This window comes from Pimephales promelas, chromosome 24, assembly GCF_988280905.1.
Source record: "Pimephales promelas chromosome 24, fPimPro1.hap1.1, whole genome shotgun sequence".
NCBI lineage: Eukaryota > Metazoa > Chordata > Actinopteri > Cypriniformes > Leuciscidae > Pimephales > Pimephales promelas.
In genome coordinates this window covers 14,804,842-14,823,036 of record NC_142792.1, presented here as the reverse complement: position 1 = coordinate 14,823,036, position 18,195 = coordinate 14,804,842, and the positions used below count along the sequence as shown (strand labels likewise).

General features: G+C 37.7%; 1 protein-coding gene across 4 annotated transcripts in view; it reads right to left on the bottom strand.

Moving 5' to 3' along the window:
* sox5 (SRY-box transcription factor 5) overlaps positions 1-18,195 on the bottom strand; it is a 219,817-nt gene that overhangs the window by 103,825 nt on the left and 97,797 nt on the right. For all 4 annotated transcript variants that reach the window (XM_089127334.1, XM_089127333.1, XM_089127336.1 and 1 more), the window contains one exon: positions 13,645-13,704. The gene's annotated coding sequence lies outside the window, so the exon portion shown is untranslated. The remainder of the gene's footprint in view (positions 1-13,644; positions 13,705-18,195) is intronic.

Genomic DNA, 18,195 nt, shown 5'->3' with positions numbered 1-18,195 from the left:
TGTGGAGATCAAATTTTCAAGCCAAATGACCGCAGCGGAGCATCCACTTCCTCTGCTTCCATGGCGACGAGCTGACACGGTGACATGGAAATACGGGAGCATCACAACAGATTATTGACACAGTTTGTATAGCAAATTTACTTTTCAACCTTTTTAATACTGTAGGACTTATCAGATTTTTTAAAAAGTTGTTATAAAAACTGGTCCCATAGCATGTGCAATGCGCACACATGTCTGCACATGCATGTGGATATCCTTTGAGTGTATTCACAGCATAATAACATAATCACATGCCAAAATAAGCTACTTAGGCTAAAATGCGAAAGAAATGCATTATGAGTCAGATTCTTCGCAAGCTACAATAAATCTCTCGTAATGCCTTTGTTTCAGTGGGTCAAGTTTTGCTGACATTGTGCTGAAAGGGTGGGTAAATCCTGAAATTATCTTAATTAAACTAATAAATGAAATGAAAATTGATCCAATGAACTAATGGAATGTCTTAGTGAAAATGATTTGTGAGGGTTCGGTTTAGGGTTAGGAGCAGGATTAGGATTAGGATATCATTAGCTCAATACAAGTCAATGGAAAGTCTATGACAGGAAAAGAAACAATATGAGAGAGACAACGGTGTTGTGAACTTTGCACTTTAGGGCCTGTTAAGGAGAGACAGACACAATGGATGACATTTCCATTTCAGTCCACACACAAACCACACAGTTACACACTAGTTTGTGAACACACAAACAATTTCTGCTCATTTCAGCTTTACAATTTAAGGATAAAAGCGTCAGAGTCAGAGAAAAGCTACTGAGTGTGTAGCGCGCACACATGCACAGTTAATGTGTATATACATACACACACACACACACACACACACACACATATATATATATATATATATATATATCACTGTAAAAAATATTTTCATGATTTGTAATCACAACATTTTTTCTTTTGTCAAATCAACTTAGATTATTTATGTAGTTCAGATAACATAATATTTTGAGTTTCTGGTGATTAAATCAATCTCCTTCATTGTATTAACTCAATTTTTCCATTTCAATAAATTTAAAATTTTAAGGCAGCCAGGTTACTTATTTTTTTAAGTTAAACCAACAATATTTTTACAGTGTACATTATATAGACACACACTACATACACACACATTCATATAAATATATAAATATACTTGCTAAACTACAATTAAAGACAAAAGGATACATGTCTTGAATAATTGCATAATACTTTCATGTTTAATGGGCTTTTAATGATAAAGTATGTTTACGAGCTGTTAATTAATACAATTTTTTACATTTACATTTTTACTTTTTTATTCATTTAGCTGACGCTTTTATCCAAAGCGACTGACAATTGCTATATATGTCAGAGGTCGCAAGCCTCTGGAGCAACTAGGGGTTAAGTGTCTTGCTCAGGGACACATTGGTGTCTCACAATGGATTCACACCAAAGGCATGTGTCTTATCCACTACACCATTTACATTTTAAAATGTAAAACAATGAATTAAAAATAATTCTAACTGAATCCATACAATGATCTCATGATGGGAACCCCTATAGGGTGTCTGTTAGAACCCTTTGAAAATCCCAGTGCTGTTAAATAATAGCACTCTTGCAAAGCCGCTCGACCAATAAAATTCACGGGCATGAACTGTCATGCAAAAACAACATCAATAATAACAACAACAACAACAACAACAGACGTCTAGGTGTGTCCTCATTTAAATAGCTTGGCAAAGTGTGTGTGTGAAAAGTGCCACTGTTCTCATTAAAGCAGAATGCAGGACAACCACTACAGCAAGTGACAATTGAAGAGGGAATAATGTTTTTGATAAACATTACAGAGATAGAGAAAAGCACAAGGCAAGACAGAGACAAAGTGACTGTGAGTGTAAACGTGTATGTGTGTGTGTGTGTGTGTGTGACCATGGTGATGGAACTGTAGATCCTCTTTGCTCTGGCACTAAAACAACCATCTGCTGAAGCTTTGTTTTTCAGACCTGCGACAACAACGAACCAGCTGTACACGTCTGCGGGCATGTGTGCCTGTGCCTGCGTGTGCGCGTGCAATATGAGCGAGGCGGAAAACAAGAACGGGAGCAGAAGAAATGAAAGAGACGAACACCTGTGAGCTGCCAACACGATTCACGGCGCGAGTCACCTCTCGGTAATGAATACATTAGGAATTGAGTAGCGCGTCCCAGTCCACCAGAGGACTCTGAAATGACCGGTTAGCGGTCCCTCACATCGCATCCGACGTCCTCCTCGATTCAACCCGGTTGCCGTTTATTCCTCTCTGACAAAAGCAAATTTAACCTTGAAGAATAAACAGCACGAGTTTGTATGTGGGCCGATCTTAAAAAGGCAATTAATCATGATGGATGGTGGTTAAATCTGCGCACAAAAATAATTGTCTTGTTGTTTCATCTTCCGTCTTCATTATATCTAAAACTCTGCGAGGACAGAATAACAGAGAGGTGAAGTTATCAAGGAGAAGTGCTCTTATTGTTCAGGCATACTGTTTGGTTTGCATTCTCCTAAACCGTTAATATGGGGGGAAAGATAATCTTTGTGACATCTGAATTGGTCTATTGAAACCTGATGTATCAAAACGGGGAATTAATACTGTGATTGAAAGCAATTGAAATTGGAAAACATTTGATTTAAAAGAGAAGGAAAAGTACAAACTCATTTCAATCTATTCAATATCAAGGGACCCTTAAGAGAGTTGATAATATATTTTTGAGTAGTATATAACTCCAGGGCCCAAAGTTCATACCTTCTTCACTATGGGTCTGTTTACAGATTTCTATGAGGGACTCCAGAAGGTCATTCAGCACATTGGGCATCATTTCTAAAGCCTGTGTTTGAATAGTGTGACTTTCACAAAGTTGCTAATGGAAAAGTTTGAGCAACATTGAGTGACACCCAGGGTTTGTTGCTTTGGTTCTCTGGATGTTTCAGACGTCTTACAATAGAAAAAGGCAGGTCAGCTCAAGTCCCCGCTCTGTCTCTCTTGTCTGAGGACAATGAAGGTCACATTCAAGCATCTGACATGCTCACAGCACCTGATAGAAAACTTAAGAGTTAACTCGATGAAAGAAATTGAGAAAGGGGCAGAAAGGCCATCTTTGATGTCTTAAACACAGGACTGAGATAATGGTAAGATGCAAGATTCAGCCAATTTCTAAAGCACGGATGAAGACGAATGAAACATCACTGCTCAGTAACACCCAGACAGGTGGTTTATTGAACAACAGTGAGGTCTAGAGATTTCCAAGTGAATCAAGATGGAAAAGTAAGACAAGACTTGATTCTATCATTTGGAAATTTATTGGATTATGAAAAGTGCTTGAAGGGGTTGAAAATTAAGAGGGCTTGGTGACATATAAGACATAAGTTTAGAGGTGAAACAAGAAGACTTACGACGGCAACAATATTTCGATAGTCCACTTTAGATATTTTACTAACTATAAGTAACTTTACAACTACATGTCAATTTCTAGTCATTAGAGTATTAGTAGATTGTTTGTTTAATATCTGCTAACACTTTACTTTGATGATCCACCAACAGACATTTTACTGACTATAAGCAACTTATTCTACTAACACATAACCCTTACTCAAATGAGAGTTAGTTGACATGTAGTTGCAAAGTTACTTGTAGTTAGTAGAACGTCTAAAGTGGACCATCGGAATAAAGTATAACTGGAGTAACAGGACCAAAACTTTAAGACAACCAAAGGATGGAAACTAAACTTTTTGGTGGGATTTGACAGCCCCCTCTTGTCAGCTGAGGTGGGTTGCACCCACAGAATTTGGGATGAAAGGGGCGTCTACACTAAAAACTGGCCCGTCACATACAAAGACCTCAGTCAGATCCCAGAAAGAAGGAGAGAGAAAGCAAGGCAAAAAAATGGAGGAATGATGCGTATTGGAGCCCGGATGGGAGGATGAAGTGGCTAAGTAGAGGTAGAGAGAGAAAGAAAGAGAGAAGAATGCATCTCCTGTTCTTCATGGAGCGCCTCATACTTGTCCAAGAATAAACAGGAAATGCAGCTGCGTTTGGCCACCACCACCACCCCCCCAAAAAAATAAAAAAAAATAAAAAAATACTCCGCATTCCTAAAGGTCTTCCATCATTCTCTATACATACGTCTCAACTTATTCTGGCTCAAAGATGTGGAAAAGGGAAATGAATTGACAAGTTCTTTGAAACATCTTCCACCCCATTCCCCAGGACTCATTCTTCACTATGTAATGTGGTCTGATAGTTAGAAATCTGGACACGCAGTTGCGTTATTTGACTAATCCCTCTTTCTTGAGAGCAAGAAAAGGAGAATGGTGGCTTTGTGGCTGCAGACAATGTGGCAAAAAGAACTATACAGTACCAAATTGAGGTCGCCCAGAGACAATGGTTGTCCTTCAGCTTATATTCACAGACATCCCACAACTCTATCAAAAGTGTTTCTCGCCGTAAAGACTTTTGTATTTCTATCTTACATGGCAAAAAGGAGCCAAACTCCTGAACATAACCTGTGTCACTTCTTCTGACATGGTGGCTCGAGTTCTGGCATTGAAGACTCTGAGTCAGTTCTTTTTAACACCTGCATACAGAAAATACACTAAAGCGCTTGGTTACAGATAGATATCAAACACAAACTTCGATTTATCCTAGTATATAGTCCCACACAGAGGAACCACATGACTTTATTCTCCACCTGATGTTAATCTGCTCTGATGGAGTGCTGCTCTTCATTTGAAGCATATTAGCTGCCCTCTTGGACACAAAGTCCAACATGCATATGCATGCGGTCAGACCAATAGAGGGATTATGTCCATGAATACATTAGGGCTGGGACAGCATTTCTGCATACCAATGTGGACAGCTGACGAGGCCCTTGTCAAAGTGTCTGAGCTTCGCATGAATGTATACATCTGGACGGCCACATCAATTAGATCATGTCTATAATAGTGGGAAAGATCATTTGTTGGTTATTTTCCCACACTATTCATACAGTAGCAATCACTCGCTTTTCTTGGCTATAACAAAGAAAAGAGAAAATCATTTAGAGTAAAAAGATGTACACAATAGAGAACGGAAAAACAGATAATAATGTGAGAGATTTACAGGAAGTGCAGGTGGCTGGCAATTCATACTAAACATATTGGAGAAACACCTAAATGCCTTCACAACATTATATTATATTATATTCAAATTTAAAATGCGTAGAAAATTGTAAAATAAAACAACAGCTTTGCTAATTTTACAAAAACAATTATTATTATCATCATTAAAATGGCATACAAATTCTAAATCTGTTATATAATTGTATATATTAATACAAGTTGTGTAAATACAAATGGATATTTTAATCGAATACTGTAATAAATATAAAAATAATTAAATGGTAAATGGACTACATTTATGTAGCGCTTTCACAGACCCAATGGCCACCAAAACACTTTACATTTTGCCACACAGTCACCCATTCAGTCTGGCGGAACCGGGGATTGAACCACCAACCTTCTGGATTGTAGACAACCACTGAGCCACACACAATTAACTGATAAACAATAATATATGTAATTAATTGATCGCCCAATTAAATGATAAACAACAATATATGTAATTTTTGTAATAGCTACTGGCTTTGATCTGCTAAAACTCAAAATTTTGTCAACTAGCATAAAAAATATTGATGGTTTAACTTAAAAAAGTAAGTAACTTAGTTGCCTTAAAATTTTAAGTTCATTGAACTGGAAAAAAATGAGTTAATACAATGAAGGAGATTGATTTAACCATCAGAAACTTAAAATTATATGTTATCTGAACTAAATAAATTATTTAAGTTGATTTGACAAAAGAAAAAATGTTGTGATTACTACAATGTAAAAATTTTTTGTTGGTTTAACTTAAAAAAGTATGTAACCTGGGTTGCCTTAAAATGTTAAGTTGATTGAACTGGAAAAGTGAGTTAATACAATGAAGGAGATTAATTTAATCATCAGAAACTCAAAATAATAAGTTATCTCAACTGAATAAATTATTATAAAGTTGATTTGACAAAAGAAAATATGTATCTTGAAACTATTTTTTACAGTGTAGATGACCTGAACAAGAACAACCAGAAATGGACAAAAAGCCACAAAACTAAGTACTCTGACCTATCCATCCCTTAAAAAAAAAAAATAAAAAAAAAAAATCAAAGACCTCATAGTCAGCATGACAACTCCTATCATGCTACATCAAGCTGAAATGCAATCCCACAATCCACTGGGCCATGTGCTAACCACACAGGCAAATCTCCCTCTCATAGGTGAGCTGACCCCTCTGCGAGGAGATGAATGTGGGGTGTGTTCGCCCTCCTCTGTGGAGCTGAACTGTGCTTCTGCACTAATAGAGATCTAAGCTCAGGACACACAGGTGATTACCTACACTCTCAGAGGTCATGCCGGGGTCATGAGCATAGCGACACAACGCTGTCAGACAGACTAGCCGGGTAGCTTTGTAATTACCCATGAGGCTACAGCAGTGGTGGAGATGCTGCGTTGAGGGATGTTGAAAGCAGCATCCAGCGACCTCTCTGATTGGGGTTAACAAGGGGCTGATTTGCATATAGGGAGTGGTTTGATTAGTAGTTTTGTGTGCATGCTCAGATTCTTGGAAACAAGAGGGCGTCAGTGAAATAAACCAGCAATTGTGAAATTGTGTCTGGTAGCATTGTGTCAGGTCTAGGCTTTAAGGAGGCCATTTAAGTTCTTTATACACAGGGGCATTGACCCTTACAGAAAAGACCCTTCCAAAACTACAAAACTGAAGCTTGTTGCCCTTTGAGTGCAACAAAAAAAAACTGCAATCTAATTTGCAACAGTTTTAAAGGGGACCTACTATGCAAAATTCAGTACACTGTTTTTGAACATAACTATGTGTCCGCAGTGTGTGTGTACACAACCACCCTATAATGGTAAAAATACATCCACTCGCTTTGTTTTTTTCCCCATAAATCAGAAATGGTGTCTCAAAATGAGCCATTCAGGAATGCATCCATTGTGATGTCACAGTGGGACAGGCCAAGCCCATGGCTGGCCACAGAATCTGGCCTATTAGCTTAGCTCCTCCCCTGATTGAGCTGTACACAGTCTGCCATGCATTCAAGAAATTAATTTGTATTAAAGCTACTAAAGTTATTCAGACTAGAGAGTGATTTTCTGTTTTTCTTTTGTTGTTCAATTCACATTAACAGTATAGACAACAGCAAGAACTGTATATTAAGCTGCTGCCGTTTTAATACAGATCTAATATAGACGATTTTTTCCCCAGCTGTTTACGTTCACAGACATAACATTTGTATGTGCCGAGAAGTTTCTCTACTCAAAAGACCAAGATTCCTTGCGAATAGAACATGCGCAGAACACAAATCACTATGTTGATATGCCGATACATGTTTACATGACCAAAAATTCGGGTTAGAAAAGGGGTACCCCAGGTATAATATCCCGGTTTTTAAAATCCGGGATATGAGCATATTCGGGTTTTTGCCGGTGTTTACATGGCCGTTCACGACCGGGTCATTGCTAATATCCCGGTTTTGAACGGATTATTGACTGCAAACGTAGTCATTGTGTGCATTTCACAGTTTAAGCACCATAAGACCCGAAAGAGAACACAATGTGACAACAGGATTTCGGCTGGGTTTACTAAGATAACTGCATATTAGTAGTTTAAACTGATTTGGCTCTAAAACATGCAAATAATAAACTTTCATGACGCCAAAGAACTGCAGTCATGTGAGCTGAACCACGATACAGATTTTAATAAATAAGCAAACCGTTTTGTTTGTTGTTGGCAGAGTATCTGATGCACAAGCTCCGCCCTCTTCTAGATAAGAAGCAGCAGCTCATTTGCATGTTTTTGCTTCAATCCAAAAAGGGGCATTTACAGCATGGTATAATAAATGATCAGTGGGCGTAATTTGAACGGAAACTTATACAATCTGAGGAACTGAGATCTTTTTAAAAGAGGTATAATAGGTCCCCTTTAAAATCTGATTAGAAATGCGATTTGCAATCTAAGATAAAACCTGTATCAAAATCTAGGAGAGTCTCTGAAATAAGGGAGGAGTACAGTATGATCTTGCAGTTGATGCAGCGTAAATTGGTCAGTAACATGGCAAACAAACTGAGTTTCAGTCTAGTATTGAGTGGTGGAATTAGAAAAGTAATGCATAACTTTCCTCAACAAGCTTCACTATTCGAGATCTGTCACACAAATGGATGCTCTACATTGTTGTCTGATCAGCATGATAGGCTAGCATTCTTTGTCATTGTCAGTCAAAAACAGAGTGGTGGTATGTTGCGCAACTCCTTACTCCAGATGAATAAATGTTTTATCCTCTCCATCTACAGACAGAGGGCAGTCAGAGCAGCTTTGAGTGCTTATGAGACCTCAACTTGTTATCTCAGAGTGAGTAAGTCATGGAGAGTAAAAGACAATGGAGCCATCAGCTAACACACTCTGACAAGCCACCCTTCAGAAGGGTAAATAGACTCCAACCTAGTGTTTTAAAGTGTGTGTGTGACACAAAGCGATTGAGAGAGACACGGTCATCAAAACGGACATCTTATGAACTGACACCTGCATTTCATCACACACACAAAAAAAAAAAAAAAACACGCACACACACCATAATGTATTATTCACTGCGGTGACCACTAGGGCGGCATTCCCCTGGCGATCCCCAACCGCAGGGATGCGAGGATTAAACATTTAAAAGCGCATGACAAAATGGAACAGAATGAATAAATAAACTGAAATGGCCCCTGGATGCACAGTCAGCATGTGCCACCACGCGCATACACCTATCCACGCCACACAACCAAAGTGACCCATAATGTCATACAGACAACAACAGAAACAACAGCTAGAAACGTTTTTCTCTCTTTTCAAAATGCAATAGGGTAAAGTATGTCTGATCATTATTTAGCTATGAGACCAAGTGGTGTGGTCAAGCTTTGCTGTGAATACTAAATGGCAGATGACCTTGAATGGGGCAGACCTGCTAGCAATTCATGTCCATCAGACAGGGCTGAGACCTCACCCATAACTGTATCTGAAACGTCCATTTCGTCTTCCACCACTCACATAGGAACCAATTAGACTGAATGTGGCTCTCTTACATTTAGACGTGATAAGAGACAATAAAATATTTGAAGTTTTGAACCAAGCCAATGTTTACAGTAGGGATGCACCAATATTAAAATTCTGACCACAAGCTGATGATAATTCATGTTAAGGCCAATAACTTAAAATTTGACTTTATTTTGTCTAAATAAATAAATAATATTAAATGCTACAAATACATTTTCATAGTTAAGTCAGATTTACATTGCAGCAAAGACCATCTACATAAAAAAAAAAGTCAAATATAAGCAAGCACAATGAAATAGCCAATATTGACCTTTACCATCCAACCAAACAAGACACATGCATATAAACATAAATATTGGCTGATTGATTGTGGATCCTTTTTTTTTTTTTTGCCGTAGTTTGCAGTACCCAAAAATAAGCCGCAGGACTGTTAGGGTCACAGATAATGGGGTGGGGAGTATGCTAAATACAATTAATACAATAAAATACAAGACCAAATTAAGTAGAGTCCAACACAAATAGGGTGTGTGACATTCTTGAAAAGAGAAAACTGGAATATTAAAAGGTTTCACAGTTTGATGTTTACAATTTTTGTAAAGTTCAGGCTTTCCACTTGACACCCGATGGAAAATATGGGTCCAGAAGCAAAACCAGTGGACAACTACTGCTTTATGGCATCTTCTCTACGCCTGTTGGTTCGGATGGGTGTAGTTGTGTGTTAGCTTTTAGCGTGCGTGTATGTTGATCCGTAGGTGTGTATGCAATTGCGTGTCTTTGTGTGTGTGTGTGCGCGTGCGTGTCCATAATTGTGTGTGTCCTCCTTATCTGTTCTCCTCTCCTTTAGTTCACTGGCAGACTAGCTGAGCTCAAACTGTTCAGCTGCGACTGGTCCAAGCCCAGTAATTACAGCTTGTCAGAAAGAATTAATTTTCTCATTTCTCATAAAGATGTGTAAAAATTACCATGTTATTATACACCGACACTCTCCAGAGGCACACACCAAATTTAATTTAGAATTCTTCCCGCACATTAAATTAAATCCATAAATAAGAGTTTAGGCATTGGTAGGGAAGCATATGTTCGTTAGGCCAAGCAGGCTGCTTGGGCCTGCGCTAATGTCTATTGTAATGTTTTAATAGCTTGTGCCTTCTAAGCACCAATAAATTTATATGATCACAACAGGCGACGACGAGCGCACAGCCAATTAGGAGTGCCGACACCGCCACTGCTGCTGCTGCCCTCAGGAGGAAAGAGAGGTGGGAAAACTGGAGGAGAGAGAGAAACAGACAGACACAACTGGCTATCTGGATCTCTTATACATTGAAATAAAATATAGAAATATATATAAATACATTCCAAGTTTTTGATATGATGTTTTGGATGGACGGATGATGGACAGACGGATGGACACACTGTAAAAATTAATATGCTTTATCTAATAAATAGAATTGTGGCAACAGTTTAAAAGCAATATTCTTAAAGAAATTTAAGAAATTAGTTCCATCAAATTAATTCCTTAAAAGTTAACCATTTAAAATGAGTAAAGTTTACACCAAAAAATGTATCAAAAATATCTCACTAACAAAGAGACGATTAATTAACCCTCAGGTGGTCTTCGGTCATTTCTGAGCGAAAACATTTCTGTTTTGAAATTTTAAAAATCACAGCTTCATCTGAATGTTGCGAAACTTGGTGACTTTTATGGAATTATGTATGTGAACACACAAAAAAATTGAGGTCATGATCTGAGCATGCTAAGTGGTCTTAAAAAAAATAGTCACTTGTGGTCTTCGGTCAAAAATGACCGACCCATAGGAAATGAATGGGAAATTGACAAAAACACAAAAATTCACAATTTATTTATTTTTTTACATTTTTTTTTAATAAAAAATCGTTTTTGAGATTGTTTCAACTATATATTCAAATCCACCACCACCAAAAAAAAAAAAAAAAATGTGTTCATAAACATCTGGGGAATTCACATGCTTCTCCATAGAGAGCTGTACATGCCAGTGGTTACACCATGATTTTACGCTTTTTCTCTATACTGTAACCAGATGGTGCTAATTTTCTTCAAAAAATATTTTTTTTCTGAAGGCCTAGACTCTATATTAAACTAAAATACCGCATTAATAATTTTTTGAAAAAAATAATATATATATAGAAAAATATATATATTTTTCCATGGCAAAAATAGACCATAAATATTGCATAAATATTAATAAATTCAATCAAATTGTCTCAAAATACTAAATTACAAAGAATAAATATTATAGAACAAAAATAAATTGCATTGGTTTTACTGGGATGGAGGAAATTTAATTTTTAGGTGTCCGGTCACTTTTGACCGGGAAGATAACAAGTGTGACTCCAAAACGAAGAGGGTTAAAATATTATTTAAGAACTCTTTATTTTATATTGCCAACATTGAAGACACCTGATGTAAACAAGCAGAATCACTGAAGGAGAAAACCATAATTTTAAAACAAGCCTAAAACAAACACAGATCACCATAATGGTGACTTCAATTTATGTTTTCTTGGTTGTTGTTGTAAATTTTACATATTTTAAATGGTTAACTTTTAAGGAATTAACTTGATTAATTATTACTCAATTCTAATTTGTTAAATTTATTTAATAATATTGCTTGTAATCTGTTGCCACATTTTTTTATTATTAGATAAAGCATATTCATTTTTACAGTGCATATGGAAAATTGACAAAACTGGAACATGCTTTGTTCAAAATGCTCAAAGAAATATCCCCTCTTTTTCATATTATTAAATATTTTAGGCAAATTTAAGTATGCTTATAGCTAACAACTATAGGGTAGCTAAAAAAAGTTGAACTAAGTTTAAATCCATTCTACAGACTTCCCAAAATTACCACAGGGAAAAAAAAAAAACACTCCATCTGGGCATATATGTCATCAAAATTAAATTTATTAATATCCTTGTGGTTGGTATATGGTCTATGCCAAAAAAATAAAGTCAAGCAGCTTTATAAAAGTTTGCAGTTGTCAACAGAACAATGTTTTGTAAGTGGGTAGAGGCAGAGTCATTAGGGACTGGGGACAGAGCCATGATTTCTGGATCAGAGCGCATCATGTCATCGTCTATATCAGGCATCTAAAATGAAACCCAACATCAATCAGACAACTATTTATAGTGCAGATAAAAGAGAAATCTAACACTAATAAACGTGTTTGTTGCCTGCCCAAACTCCATGTACTTTACAGGGATGCCCACAGAGAAAAATAAAGAGATACAGTGAGAAGGTGAAGACAGTAAAAGAGACACACAGAAAGGTTGGTTGGAGATGAAGGCTTAGGAATGGTGGATCTCGCTGCGAGGGGGCACAGGATGGCGGTTTCCCACTGGCACGGCGCATAGACAGTAGGAAGTCATACGCAGACTCGCACACAGTGGGCAGTGCCACAGTCAGAAAGACGGAAATAGACAGAACTCACACATACCGCCAACTGAGTCTCATAGGCTTTATGAAATATGACTACAAGCTGCGAGACAGCGGCCACTCTGACACACTCAAGCCCGTCTGTGATACGGTCCCACACACACATACATGACAAAGACGCCCAGTCGCCCACCAACAGCCCCAAACACAGACGAACAGACACACAGCCCCTTCTCCAGAATCCATTCACGCACACACAAACAAAACCAGCCTACTGATGGCGCTCATAGGTGAGTTGAAGTGTGTGAACGCTCGGGGTGAGGAACATATGTTGTCCAAAGAGCCAGGAGGCAACGTTTAATACATGATCAGAGCTTTCAGAGTTCATTACTGAATTATGTGTGCCACCATAAAAGCATTTAGACACACACCACACTTCTTTAACGTGTAGTCGAGAAATACAGATTTTTTTTTCTGCTTCCTGAAAACAAATACAGTGTATAAATGGCTAACAGTATATCTTCAAAATTTCTATACATGACGTATTTTTCTCTCTTTTTTTCTTTTTGCATGTTTGGATGGCAGAATATAAGAAAATAAAATTGTATATAGTTATAAAACATCTAAATTAATTTATAAAATCTAACTGATATTTGTATTAAATACAATTTAATACTGATTAAAGAGTATATTTAAGGAACAGTAAGATTTTACTAATACAATGAACTGCAAAAATGTACATTTATTTGTTGTACTTTACATTTTTTTGTGTCTGCCATGGACTATGGCACAAGGCGACAAGGTGAATACTTCATTTTTAAGAATCCGTCAGTGGTAAAAGCTACTTAGATTATCAACCACCCTTAATAACGGTGGTTAAGGCCATTTACTATGTGTCCAAATTCATTTGGAACACTGTACACCCTCACATCAGCAGACAATCACAAGACAACACCAAATATTACTGCTTTCCTTTAGTTGTAATGTCTGTAACAATGACCAAAACATTTAAGCACTGGGAACGTTTATAAAAGCCTTTTGCAGATGCAAATATCACATACCAGTCAGTTGTGTTGAGGCTTCTTGTGGTGAAAAAGTTTTTTTCTTGTATATGCTTCTACCTGAATAAATCAAACACAAAAAACAACAAGTTAGAAACTTCACCCAGGCTCTCCAGCCCTCTCAACACTCAACATTTCTCTGCTTGAAGACGTTTGTTTGATGGTGGAACAAAAGTATTAAACTTTGTTCTGCCAAGCTCAGCGTTGCCTTGAAACTAAACTTTTGCTTTGTTTTAAGTTCTCCCCCAACTGCAGAACTTCTGGACCTCAAAGACGGACATTGTGTAGACTTTTCCGTCCGTAAACAACTTGAAACACTCATAATCCACTTCACAGAACTTATCATTGCATCTGTAAATTGTACAGTACTTAAAATGTCACGTCTAAGAGTTTATGAGTGTAAGCACGCAGAATAGAGAGGATTCTCTCAGCTTTATCAGAACTCTTGGCAAGCTCTGATTCTCCTCAACAAACCCGGCGCTAAGTCTTATATCATCCTTCTTAGAACTGAATTGGTAAACCATGTCATTTGTGAGTAGTTTTGGGAGATTTAGACCACTGTCCCCTTGCTAACAGATCAAACCAGATGAGATTTAAGAGACACAGTTGTATATGTCTTCACTGGAACATTGCAGGGACGTGCTTGTGTAGTCTATGGGAACATTGGGATCTTTCATTACATGAGCTGAGCCCCATTGTAAGTACGCTCCCGTACATAATCCGCAGAGAAAACTTGGATGTCATCATACAAGTTTAGCGTGCAGCGTGAAGTCCTCAGTGAGGTGGAAATGGAACATGATTGAACGGCTAAACCTTGGATTGAACTCTTTTAGGTTGTTCACGTAACCAAGATTCTTGCGAATTGGGGCCAGTGGTACTCCGATCGCTAAGATGCGTCGGACCACCCTGGTGCTATACCCGAGGGGGGAGGGTTTACCCTCAGAGGATTGTGGAGATGTCTGTACAACACATAGAGATGAATTTCAGCCCACAATAGAACAACAGACAGCAGGATTCGAGATAAATCTCAACACTGTAACTATGTGTTTGTGTCTGAATGATGGGTGACGTGTGTGACCATACTACACTGAACAAAACTATAAATGCAACACTTTTGTTTTTGCCCCATTTTTCATGAGCTGGACTCAAAGATCTGTACACAAAAGGCCTATTTCTCTCAAATATTGTTAAAATATTGGGTTTGGGGGACTGAAAACCAGTCAGTTTGACCACCATTTGCCTCTCGCAGTGCAACACATCTTCTTTGTATAGAGTTTATCTGGCCATGCAAGAACTGGGATGTTTTCAGCTTCTAGGAATTGTGTACAGATCCTTGCATTATGGATGAATGGCACAACATTGGGCCTCAGGATCTCATCATGGTTTCTCTGTGCATTCAAAATGCCATCAATAAAATGCACCTGTGGTCGTTGCCCATAACATATGCCTGCCCATACAATAACTCCACCACCACCATGGGTCACTCGATTCACAACGTTGACATCAGCAAAGGGCTCACCCACACGACGCCACTGTGAAAACCGAACACTTCTCCAAAGTGCCAGACAACATTGAATGTGGGCATTTGCCCATTTAAGTTGGTTATACGTCAACAAACTGCAATCAGGTCGAGACCCCGATGAGGACGACGAGCATGCAGATGAGCTTCCCCGAGACGGTTCTTTGGTTATGCAAACCGATTGTTGCAGCAGCTGGTCTCAGACGATCTTGGAGGTGAGGATGCTGGAAGTGGAGCTCCTGGGCTGGTGTGGTTACACTTGGTCTTGTGAGGCCGGTTGGATGTACTGCCAAATTCTCTGAATCGCCTTTGGAGACTGCTTATGGTCGAAAAATGAACATTCAATTCACGGGCAACAGCTCTGGTGGATATTCCTGCAGTCAAAACTTATGACGTCTGTGGCAATGTGCTGTGTGATAAAACTGCACATTTTAGAGTAGTCTTTTGTGGCCAGCCTAACACCGTGTCCTAACTACACGCGACGCGATAAAATTCCAGCGACAGCAAGTGTGTCTGTCCACACTAGACGCGATGCGACTGTGAGACGCCACACATTCAGAACAGCGTGTGGGCGGAGTCTCTCTGTGAAAGCGCACTGCTGGCCCGCACTCGCATTGGAAATGGGTGAGGACATAATCAAATCAAGAAATAACATTATTAAAAATCAAAACATTAACAAAATATAGCCTACTCATTGACTAATTTTGTTATGAAGTAGCCTACAGTTGTCTGTTTGCATAGAATTGATTTTGAACACTATATTATATGCTTTCAAAATCTGAGGTAAATTATCCATTATCGCTTGTGGCACAGTGACCTATTTTTAACTAAAAATAAATAATGTATACACATAACCAGTGTAATTTCTTCATTCTGTCAGCCGCGACGTCGCAGAAATAGGAACCGTTTCTAAATTAGAAACTTTGCGTGTCGCCGTCGCGTCTCTGATTAACATGGAAAAGATATACCTTTTATCGCGTAGTCGCGTCGTGTGTAGTTAGGACATGGTGTAAGGCACACCTGTGCAATAATCTTGATCTTGATATGCCACACCTGTGAGGTGGATGGATTATCTCGGCGAAGGAGAAGTGCCCACAAACACAGATTTAGACAAATTAGTGAACAATATTTGAGAGAAATAGGTCTTTTGTGTACATAGAAAAAGTCTTGGATCTTTGAGGTCAAATGGGGACAAAAACAAAAGTGTTGTGTTTATAATTTTGTTCAGTGCATATAAGCATTAACATCATCTTATAAGGTTTTTAGGATCATAAATTAATTTATAATATATTCAAATAATATAATAATAAATAGACTCATTATTAAAATGTTCATATATATATATGAAGAGTTCCATTTGAAATTTTCTTCTAGAATGATCATTTTTATCAAGCTTGTATATTAAAGTTCAGTGATTTCACTTAAATGGCAATGATAATTACCTATTAATTGTTATTTAAGTGAAATTACTGAACTTAAATATACAAGTTTGATAAAATCATCATTAAAGAAGAAAATTTCAAATGGCATTTAGAGGCTTTTGCATCTAAACTCTTCATATATATATATATATATATATATATAATTCACTTATTATTAAAATAATTTAAAAATAAAAAATTACTTTAGTAGGCAAAATAAAATTATGTGTAGGCCTACATGTATAATATGACTAATTACATGCGATATTACAAGCATTATCATCACAGAAGATAAGACACTAATTCAGAGAATTGTGTCCAAACTTTTGGCTGGTAGTGTAAATATGTGGATGAGTACATTAGACACAAACTAGATATAATGGCTGTGCTTGAAGCTAGGTAGGAGTGTGTGTATGTTTGCTTATCTGTGTGTATGTGTATGTGTATATCTATCTTACAAACGTGTGAGTGTCAGTGCAGGGCCCCTGCTTATAGCATGGTCTTATTTACTCCTGTCAGCCCATAAAGCCAGCCTGAGTGCCACGCTGATTGAAATCCCCTTTTGTGTGCTAGTCTTCTGTGATGTGGCTTTTCTCTCGGCCTCGTCTCATGATGGAAGCCTGTACTGTTAATCTGAGAGTGTCCACTGAAAGGACGAAATGAGTTCCTGGACTGAATGCACTCTTTAACTCATCTGTCTTGGTCTATTCAGACGTGGGGCGTGAGAGCTGGCGGCTAACACCTCCACAACAATACACGGCAAAGCAATGCAAACCTTCCTTACACAAACTACTCTGTCTCTAGGAGACTCCTTTTTCCCACATTATCTTACTCACAAAATAGCAATCTAGAGCATCTTTCTGTATTACAAGGGTGAAATAATAAGGTACTGTACAGGTACAAAAAAATGGTTTTTTTTTTCCCTTTCTGACAGTGTACTGAAATTAATTTATCATGGTACATACATACATACAGTACACACACACATACCTATATATCAAGCATCAACAGTATATGGCTGTTATGGCACTTAATTATATTAATAACGTTACATTTTTATTTGTGAAACTGGTCTTTTAGTTCTATATGACTTTTATATGAGTATCTGGAGGTAGGAGTATCTGCTTTTTAAGCTAGTATACAGTTACTTCAGAATTAAAATGCTTCTCTGAATTAATAAAAAAAACATGTAAAAATGGTTAAGATCAATTTTCAAAAGGAAGCTGCCTTGCCCTTGTTCAAGTCATGGATTAGCTAACAAATACATAAACAGCAGTAAAAACGATTAAGCTCAATTTTCAAAAGGAAACTCCCTTGTCGAAGTCATGAACTAGCATTTAGCACATGTGCTTCAACGTAGCGCTTTAGTGCTCATAATTTTCTGTCACTGCTACGGTTACATTTCTGTAGCATGTGTGTTAACTGTTAAGCTTTATCATCAACTTACATCCCAAAGTTTATGTATGACGATTTAGGTATGATACAAAAGATCCAGTACAAATGATTAGCAAAATTAGCTCAAAGTCTGACTAGAAACCTGGTCAAGCTCAGAAGCCATGCGTATCGATGGACTCCATTAGAGACAGAAGTAGAATAAGATCTCATTGTTGT